Source organism: Megascapheus bottae, chromosome 27, assembly GCF_031878675.1.
Source record: "Megascapheus bottae isolate mThoBot1 chromosome 27, mThoBot2.hap1, whole genome shotgun sequence".
In the NCBI taxonomy this organism is placed as follows: Eukaryota; Metazoa; Chordata; class Mammalia; order Rodentia; family Geomyidae; genus Megascapheus; species Megascapheus bottae.
The window spans coordinates 23,290,031-23,299,697 of NC_143535.1; the positions used below are offsets into that span (position 1 = coordinate 23,290,031).

At 40.1% G+C, this 9,667-nt stretch overlaps 1 pseudogene across 1 annotated transcript in view; it reads right to left on the bottom strand.

Moving 5' to 3' along the window:
• LOC150045774 (ubiquitin-conjugating enzyme E2 L3 pseudogene) overlaps positions 1-9,392 on the bottom strand; it is a 35,949-nt pseudogene extending 26,557 nt beyond the window's left edge. The window contains exons 1-3 of the transcript XR_016532881.1: positions 9,331-9,392; positions 6,968-7,307; positions 4,748-4,898 (exon numbers count right to left, since the gene is read on the bottom strand). The product of XR_016532881.1 is annotated as a ubiquitin-conjugating enzyme E2 L3 pseudogene (transcript). The remainder of the gene's footprint in view (positions 1-4,747; positions 4,899-6,967; positions 7,308-9,330) is intronic.
• Positions 9,393-9,667: the final 275 nt, after the last annotated feature.

Here is a 9,667-nt window from a genome sequence, read left to right on the forward strand (position 1 = left end):
GTGTTCTCTGTTATCTACTGAGAGTTGATTGTGGGATGGAAAATTTTCTGTATTCTTCATATTCATAGGGTGTCTCTTTGTGAGTGTTGGGGGCTTGGAAAGTCATGTATGACTTCTGAAAAACAGACTTTACACATTAGTTATATTCACTGGACTTCTCTGGGCATTTGCTCTGAGGTTTTATAAGGTGTATTTCCTTACTGAAAGATTTCTCACATTCATTACATGTACAAAAATTTTCTCCTGTATATTTTCTGATGTGTAATGACTGTATGTCTTAAGTAGAATGTTTTTCTAAATTCAGGCATTTTCCTCCCTCCCTAAAGTATTCCCTGGGCAAAGAGAGCAGACTTATCATAGTCTTCTCTATATTCAATATGGATATAAGAGGACTCTGCAGTACTCATCACTAAGAAAGTCCTGTTATTCCTAATCTGCTCTGGCTTATGATTTGAGCTCAAAGTAAAAAAATCTCACTCTTTCCTCTACTACTATTGCTTGTGACTACTATGTCACCCAGACATTCATCTACACTTTCCTGGCATGTCTTAATCATGTCCTCTGTTTCTTGAACATCTAAAATAAGTCATAGAAAAAAAGACAAAAGCAAAAGTGAGATTCAACCATTCCTTAATGTAAAAATAAAAACATTTTCTCCCATTAGAGGTTTTGAAATATTGAAGTAAAAATTTATTTATAATATATATTGCTTTTCTCCACAAAGAATTAAGAAAGTAATAGTGTTATTTTCCAATGGAAAATAATATGAGAGGAAATAGTTACTCAAATTACTCAACTTCATACTGCTAGAGTTTTACGCTGAGTACTTAGTATTTGCCTTTAGAATTCTTGGAGTTGGGTTTGGTAAATATTGTTTTGTTTGGTAATAAGGGAATAGCTGTTCTGTTTCATTTTTCTTTTTGAAATACTTTATATATTGTGCTTCTTTGCTTCTCAACCATTAGGTAGTTTGAGGAGCATAAGTATGTTTCATATGTCCCTTTGCCTTTCATCTAAGAAGGAACTGTTCCTGGAGTGAGGATTTATAGGTACATCTCTTCAGTTGTAACTTCCAACAAAGAATTACTTTAGCATCTGTGGAAATTTTAAAATTTGTTTCTCTCCATCTTAGACAAAGACTTGGTATCAGGGACTAGGCTGACAGTAACAAGGTAGCAGAGATGGCAGGGCAGGTATAGGGTGGCAGGGACATTGACAGTTACAAGAACAGGCAAGAATGGACAGGATGGTAGGGAAGTAGCATGGACTGGAATAGCAGGGGCAATGCAGCTTGGATAAGGTGAGATTGAAAGCATAGCAGGGACAGTGAGACAAGGACTGGTAGGGACAGGGTAACAGTGACCAGAGTGGCAGGGACAGAGACAGCAGAGAATAAGGTGGCAGATATTGAGGTAGTAGGGAGTGGGCAGAGAGGGTAACAGAGTCCAGGGTTCAGTGACAAATAGGAGGGACATTGGTTGCAGAGACAAGGTAACTGGAAAGGCAGGACATGGTAGCAAGGACAGGGTACATAGCAGAGATGCAAGGGCAGGATAGCAGAGATTCAGGTCACTAAGACAAGGGTGGGTCAGAGTCCCAGGCCTATCTTCCTATGTTAGCTCTTCTATCTTTAGGCAATCACTACTACCTCCAATAATTCCTCCTCCTCTTCATCCTTGTAGGTGAGGCAGTGGTTGAACAAGGTTGTTGCTAGTGTTTCAGCATCTCAGGCAGCATGTCTAGAATCTCTCACTCACAAATGTTCTTTAGGGAAAAATATTCCTAAGACGAAAAGTCTGCTTAGCCTCTGAGTGTCCCTATACTGAATAAAAATCCCTAGATGGGGTCATTGGGTTACCACTGGCTTGATTTTTCTGTTTCACTCCTGAGTGGCCAGAAGGGTATTTGGCTTCATTGGTAGTCCTGTAATATTTTCTTAGCTGGAGCCAATTTTCTACCTCTTGTTTCTTCTGACAGGTCAAGACTGAGATAGGGAAAGTGTAGGAACCACATTTCCAGGACTTTAGGATTCACCACAATCACTTCTATTCCAGTGATTATCATGAAGTATAGCTAACTCTTAGAACTGTTGATGGTGGAGTAAGCCAGAAGAGTGAAATCCAAGAAGGTGGCAGGCAAGTAGGAATGTAGGTGCAGCCTAAACATCTCTGTCATTGGTCAATGAGAAAGAAGAAAAACAAAGAGGGTATGTCCAGCTTCTCCCATTCTAAGCCAAGAGGAATATGTAGGGTCACAATGAACTCAAGTAACAGTTTGGGGTAGTAAGCCCACCCTCTTTGAGAGTCAGAAGGAACAGTTCTAGCAGAGGGCCTGCTTTGCTTTGCAACTGACCAGTCATGGCCTCTATGTCACTACTGTAGTCAACTGATAAGTTTAAGGGGATGTTCTCAGGTTGCTCTCCTGGACTGTCTTACTTTGCATACTGCTAAAGCAGGATTGGGAGTTACACCACTCAATTCAGGAAGTTGGTGAATAAGGGACAGTAGAGGCCAGTGCATCACTTAAAAGTCCCTTCTTGACTCCACATCTCTTCACCAATACTTTCATACATCAATTCCCTGCAGAGAATTCTCCTATCCAGTTTTTCAGATGGCCCCATCTTCACACCCTACCCATCTTTCATTTGAAGGTCCCTAATGCTGGTAATGAATCTCATCGCTTTCCAGCTATATCCATTCTTCCCCTTCCGTTTCCTAGTACTGATCCTTAGTACTCATATAATATTCTATTTCCTTAATTCCATTTAAAGGGAGAAGGATTCTGTCATTTATTCAATGGGGATTTATTTCCAGAACTGCACCAAAAATAAACCCCATTTCTGAGGTCCTTGTGATACAGGGACATGTTTTCATGTATTTCAAAATTATTCATATTCTATTCCTATTTTAACTGCTACTCAACACCTCCTAAATATATTTACCTTTCCTTTCTTCTCTTCCTTCTACTTTTTCTTTATTTTTCAGTGCTCAGGAACCCAAGGTTTAGTGAATTAGGAAAGAGGTCTAATCCTGAGTTATATCTCTAGCCCTGTGTGATATTCTTGACTATAACTTGTTCCATAAAATCAACTGAAATTCTGACAATTTTTTTCTGAATCAAGATAGAAGTTCTAGCACTGTGCATATAGATACTGCTGTATTATTTTTCTTTCTGTTTTTCCATGTATAAAATAGCAGATACCAGGCTGGGAGTTTGGCCTAGTGGAGGAGTGCTTGCCTAGCATGCACGAAGACCCAGGTTCGATTCCTCAGTATCACATACATAGAAAAAGCCGGAAGTGGTACTGAGGCTCAAGTGGTAGAGCTCTAGCCTTAAAAAAGTCCAAGGACAGCGCTCAGTCCCTGAGCTCAAGCCCAGGACTGGCAATAAATAAATAAATAAATAAATAAATAAATAAATAGATAGATAGATAGATAGATAAAAACATAGCAGATACCAGTCTCTTCTTCACATTGGGCCTATAAATGAAATTATGTCAATACATTCATTACCTTTTTATTATTTTAGAAAAAGTGTTATACAAAAAACAGAGGGGATCAGGAGTTTGGCCTACTGGTAGAGTGCTTGCCTAGCATGTACAAAGACCCAGGTTTGATTTCCTCGGTACAACATACATAGAAAAATCCAGAAATGGTGCTCAAGTGGCAGAGTTCTAGCCTTGAGAAAACCCAAGGCCAGTGCTGAGGCCCTGAGTTCAAGCTCCAGGACTGACAAACAAACAAACAAAAAAAAAGAGGAAAGGTAAAGTGATTAGTTTTAAAACAAGGTGTTAAATGGATGGAATCTGACAGATAGATTGTGTGCTGCAATTTATAGTTTTTTTCTATCAGTCCAAAGGAAATGTTAGTTAAGGACTTATATCTGCTAAACTGACTTAGAGGATAATGGTTATGGGTGAGATATTTCAGTGCAGGTTCTGGTAAAAAAAGGTTTTTTTGCCAGTCTTGGGGCTTGAACTCAGAGCCTGAGCACTGTCCCTGGGCTTCCCCAAGGCTACAGCTCTACCATTTGAACCACAGCACCACTTCCAGCTTTTTCTATATATGTGATACCACTGGGTCTTGGATTATGGTAGGCAAGCACTCTACAACAAGGCCAAACTCCAGGCTCCAGGTTCTGCTATTTAATACCAGATCCCCATGCTTTTAATGGGTTTTATTCACCTTGCTTTTTTATATCACCTGAGCTACATGTCTACTTCAGACATAGAAGGACAGATGACCAACTCATGTAATGCTATTATAGAAGTAGCATTCTATTCCCTTGGCTCTATTCCATGGTTAGCACATATCAAGGGTCTGTCTACTTAACAAGGAAAACACAGAGAATGGATGGATACCTAGAGTTAGGTCACAGGAGCACCTTAAAACTTTTCCTTCTATTTTAAAAACCACCTTTGTTTGTAGTGATGCTGATTAAACTCAGGTTTCCTGGCATGCTGAGTATGTGTTCTACCACTGAGCTACATCCCACACTCCATTACCTAAAGTAGTAGGAAACTAAGGCAAGAAAATAAGTACAGAGAGATTGCTGAAAAGGTTCAGGTGTAGAGGTGGCAAGCTGCCCAGCTGAAGCAGAGGAAGGGACACTTTGATAATGCCAACAGTGCACACAGACAGAAGATGAGCCTGAGCTCTTCTAGATTTGAGACCTTCATGTTTTGGAAGAAGAAAGTATAAAGTCAAGATCAAAACACCATATCAATTAAAAGTCAAGATCATCTCACCTTGTTCTGTCCAGGTCCAAAGTGGTCCTCAAATACCACTCCATTTGAGAGATCAGGGCACATTGAAGAAGCTGGTCAGACCCAAAGGAAAAAAATCCATGGCCACAACACAGCATTCATCAGAAACCACTCTGGTCTAGGTTAACTGCCTCTGGATGTAATATCAAAATGGAGTCATTAGGCATAGTTTTGGCAACTTGACTAGTAAATAACATAGTATCTACAGCAAAGGGAATAAGCCAATAATGATTAAACCCATGACGTCACCTAAAAGGCATAAGCTTAATTAGAGGATAAGCTTAATTAATTGGAGGATAATAGTACACTCATTCATTGATTCAAAACTTGTAGATGCAGTGGGAAGAAAAAAATCCATCATTTATCAAAAAGCAGGTGGAGGAAGTTGAAATATTCTGTAGAAATATTCTGGCTGGTAAAAGAATTTGACAAGATCCAACACCTCTTCATGATGAAAACTCTGGAAAAACTAGGAAATCCATGAAACATTTCTCATTATAATAAAACTGTATATGTTATAACTAGCATTATACTTACGGTGAAAAGTTAAAATAATTTCCTCCATAATTATAAATGCTCTCTCTATTCCTCTTCATTTAGCATTAGAAATCCTAGCCAGAGCAATAAGCAAGAGACAAGCATAAAGGGGATCCAAACTGAGAAAGAAGAAATAAAGCTTTCCCTCTTTGCAGATGACATGATCCTATATTTAAAGAACCCCATCAACTCCTCTCCCAAGTTACTTGAGCCAATCCAAAACTCTGGCAAAGCAGCAGGGTAAAAAATTAACCTATAAAAATTAGTCGCTTTTCTGTATGCCAACAATGAGCAAGGTTGAAATCAGAAATGCAACTCCTTTTGTAATAGCCTCAAAAAAATACCTAGGAATTAACTTAAAGAAGTGAAGTAACTTTATAATGCAAACTTTAAAAACTTGAAAAAGAAAATTAAAGCAGAATAAAGGAAGTGGAAAAAAACCCTCCCATGTACATGAGGATTAACATCATGAAAATGGCAATACTGCCAAAAGCTATCTACAATCCTAGCAGAGGATCATAAGAGCTTAATACTTACGTACATATGACCATGTAAAATGATGATAATCAAAGTGAACTTCAAGATATAGAAACAAGAGGTATTTTTGTTTTTTAATGTACTGTGTGGAGTTATTATATTTCTTTTTTTCTTCTTCTTCTTTTGGCCAGTTTGGGAGCTTAAACTTAGGGCCTGAGCACTGTCCTTGGGCTTTCTCAAGGTTAGAGCTCTACCACTTGAGTCACAGCACCACTTTTGGCTTTTTCTATGTATATAGTACTGAGGGATTGAACCTGGGTCTTTGTGCATGCTACGCAGCACGTTATTGCTAGGCCAGGCTCCGAGCCCCTTCCCCCCCCTTTTTTTGTTTTTGTTTCCCTATTTGTTTTATCCCCCCTTGTTGCTGTTTTGATTTTGGTACCTTGTGTCTTGCATGTATGTTTATTTGATTTGGGGAAAGGGGAATCACGGAATGGTGAGAGGGCCAATGCAACAGTGATATTCACAGGCACTATGTTGGAAATGAACTTTACTATTCGGGGGGGGAGAGGGCAGTCTGGGGGACAGGGAAAGTGGCAAAAAACAAGGGAAGGGGTAACAATGTTTGACAAGGAATATATTCATTACATTACTTATATAACTGTAATCCCTTTGTATAATACCTTTATAATAAAAATAAAATTAAAAATATATTCTGACTGCTCTGGTGTGGATAAATCACTTAAGATACATGGAATGGAAATTTAATATCCAGTGCATTAAAATGGAATATTTAATGCTGCTAGCAAAAGAGTAGAACAGAAAAAGCTTGGTCTGTTTGTCCTTATGCCTTTTTCTATCTAAGGACATTGTGATTGTGCCCTCTGGAAGGCCAAACACTTAATGTAGCATATCAGAATCAGAAAGTAGCACCTGCCAGATAGCAGCAAATTACCTTGAACTGCTTAATGGACAGAACAGTAAGAAATCTTCCAGTTCTGCCTGTATCTATTTCCATTAGACCCCATAAGTCCACGGCAGCAATATTTTTTCAGATATTTAATCAACTAATATGGATAAATATATCACTACATGCCAAAACATATCACTGTGCCTAGAGGTCAGAACAATAAATTTAAAGAACAGGCTAGAGGCTTACCTTAAAGTATTAAAAGATAACTAATATACCTGCGTAGGCTTGTGAAGATCCAAGATGTGGAATGTTCTCTTAAAACTCATTCCTGGAGTGATTCAGACCTACACTTCCCAGTTGGTGCATGAAGTATCAACATGGGCAACAGTAGGTTGTTGTTGGTGGTTGTAGGGTCTATGAAATCACATAGGGCACAATGCATCCAGTATTTATAAAAAGCCAACAAGTAACAGTTACCTCTCATCTTCCCAGGCTCTTGCTTTCCTCTCAGAAACAAGACAACAATTAGCTAGCATTAGTGGAACTTCTCAAGGTCGTGAAGGCAATAGAGATACAGCAGAAGCATGCTCAGACTGGGCCCTTGGAACAACAGCTCTGTAGGAATTTTAAATAAAATAGTCTTTAAGTAACGAGAAATAAGTCCTGTCCAGTTGTTATACTGCAACATTTAAAATGTTTTATTTACACTAATAATGGATGAAGGCATGGGAGGACAAGCCTGAGGTCCCCTAGATATGTAGCCTTGAGTTACCGAGAGGAACTTTTAGGATCAGAGAAAATGTAGGAATTTAAGCCAAGGTAGGGTACACAACATGGCAAAACAAAAATAGATTTGTTTGGGGCAAGGCTTCATGTCTCATGTCTTCATAGATCTATCCTAAACACTTCTCTACCCACATCCACATTCACCTAGATCACCCCAAACCACCATATCTTTGAAGAGCAATGGAGGTGGTGTGCCATACTTGAAGAAACCTCTGTATGGAAATTATTAAAGTAAAGGGAAGCAGAGCACTGCACACACTCACAAACAGCACCCAGGATCTGAGTTTAAGCCATTGGACCAACAGCAAAGAAAAGAAAAGAAAGATGAGAGAAAGGAAAGAAGGGAAGGAGGGAGAGAGGGAGGGAGGGAGGGAGAGAGGAAAGGAAGGAAGAAAAAGGCAGGCAGGCAAGCTCTTAAAGGAAAGGCCAAATTCAGCTTTATCTTAGAAACAAAGAAATAACCTTAAGATTTCATAGATGGAAGTTGAGGGTTTCTGGAAAAATAATTATTAGATTGCTTTAGAAGTCTAAATTGACACAAGAATTATGCTTCATATCTTCCTAACAATCACGCTATTTTTTTTAATATTGAGGGGTTACAGTTACATTCATCAGGTAGTGGGTACATCATTTCTTACACATTGATACCCTTGCTCATGTTTTTGTCCCTCTTTTCCTCCCCCCAACTCTCCCAATCATCTTGTTTCCCCCTTGCCTTCCCTTTTTCAACTAAACAAATAAACATATATACAACATGCCAGGTAACAAAGTCAGATACAGTAGCCACATGAGATTAACCATAAGGGGGAAAAAAGAGAAAAAAAGTAACAGTACATTAAGAGCAACCACCACAAAGATAAACCTCTTCTTTCCATATCCTAGAGTTCCCTTTGTTTAGTCTCATCCTATATGACCATGTGTACATAGCTTCTGACTTATTGTGATCCTGTGCTAGGAGAGTCCTAGATGTGTACTAATTATTACAAATGAGGGAAACTATGTAGTCTGCGTTCCTTTGGGTCTGCTTACTTCATTTAATATACCAAACGCGCTATTTTCTTTTCTTTTCTTTTTTTTTTTTGGTGGGTTTTGGAGCTTGAACTCTGGGCTTGGGGACTGTCCCTGAGCTCTTACACTACCGCCCTACCCAGGAGCCTGGATGTTGTCCCTGAGCTCTTCAGGTCAAGGCTAGTGCAGTACCCTGGAGCGACAGCCCCACTTCCCGTTTTCTGGAGATTAACTGGAGATAAGAGTCTCACAGTCTTTAGTGCCAAGCTGGATCTGAATTGTGAATCGTGATCCTCAGATCTCAGGCTCCCGAGTAGCTAGGATTACAGGCGTGAGCCACCGCGTGCCTGGCTATGAGAACAGTTTTTTTTTTGTTTCTTTTTTGTTTTTGTTTTGTTTTGTTTTAAGTGAAAAGGGAGACACTGTATTCGAAAATTGAGGACAAAACAGAAACATAACTCAGAATGAATTTGTTAAAAAAGATGAGAATAAAAACAATGTACTCTCATACCTTCAGTTACCTTATTAGAAATAAGCATTCAAAAGCAGGGTGTCCAAGAAGCAATCCACCTTAGCTCTGGCAGCAGGGAGAATGCACAAGCGCCCCTGCACCCCTAAAACCTAGTGCCTGCCACTGGTCCAACTTCGGAAACAAGCTCACAGGCTCCAGGACGGCGCGGTGCATTGTGGGAAATGTAGTTCTTTTCATCACAGACCCTCCGGAAGTTCGGGTTTTTAAGGTGGCTTCTGCGCATGCGTCTCCCCGCCCACTATTGGTATTTTTTCCGTCTGTAAATTCCGGTTTCTGCCCCTTCGCCTGGCTGCTCCAAGATCTGTGCAGTACCGTTTGCGAGGCCCAAGGCCGGTCTCAGCCTCTCTCCAGTGGACCTTGGGGGCTGTAACTTGACGGATATCAGGTAAGAAAGGCAAGCTGGGCTCCCGACGGGAGTCTGCTCTCCGCGTGTTCCTCCAGTGTGGGGTTGATGAGTTTGTTCTGCGATTCGTCCCTGTGGCTCCGGATGCCAAAAGCTGACGCCCAAAGCTCCGAGAGCAGGTTGGCTGGTTCTCCAGACCAGGAGGGCGGTAAACTGTGTGCTGTACTCCAAGACGGAGAGTCTGCATTCACTCTGTCCCGCTCTAAGACAAGTGCAGTAGCAGTTGTAGTGAAATTGTGAAGTGTG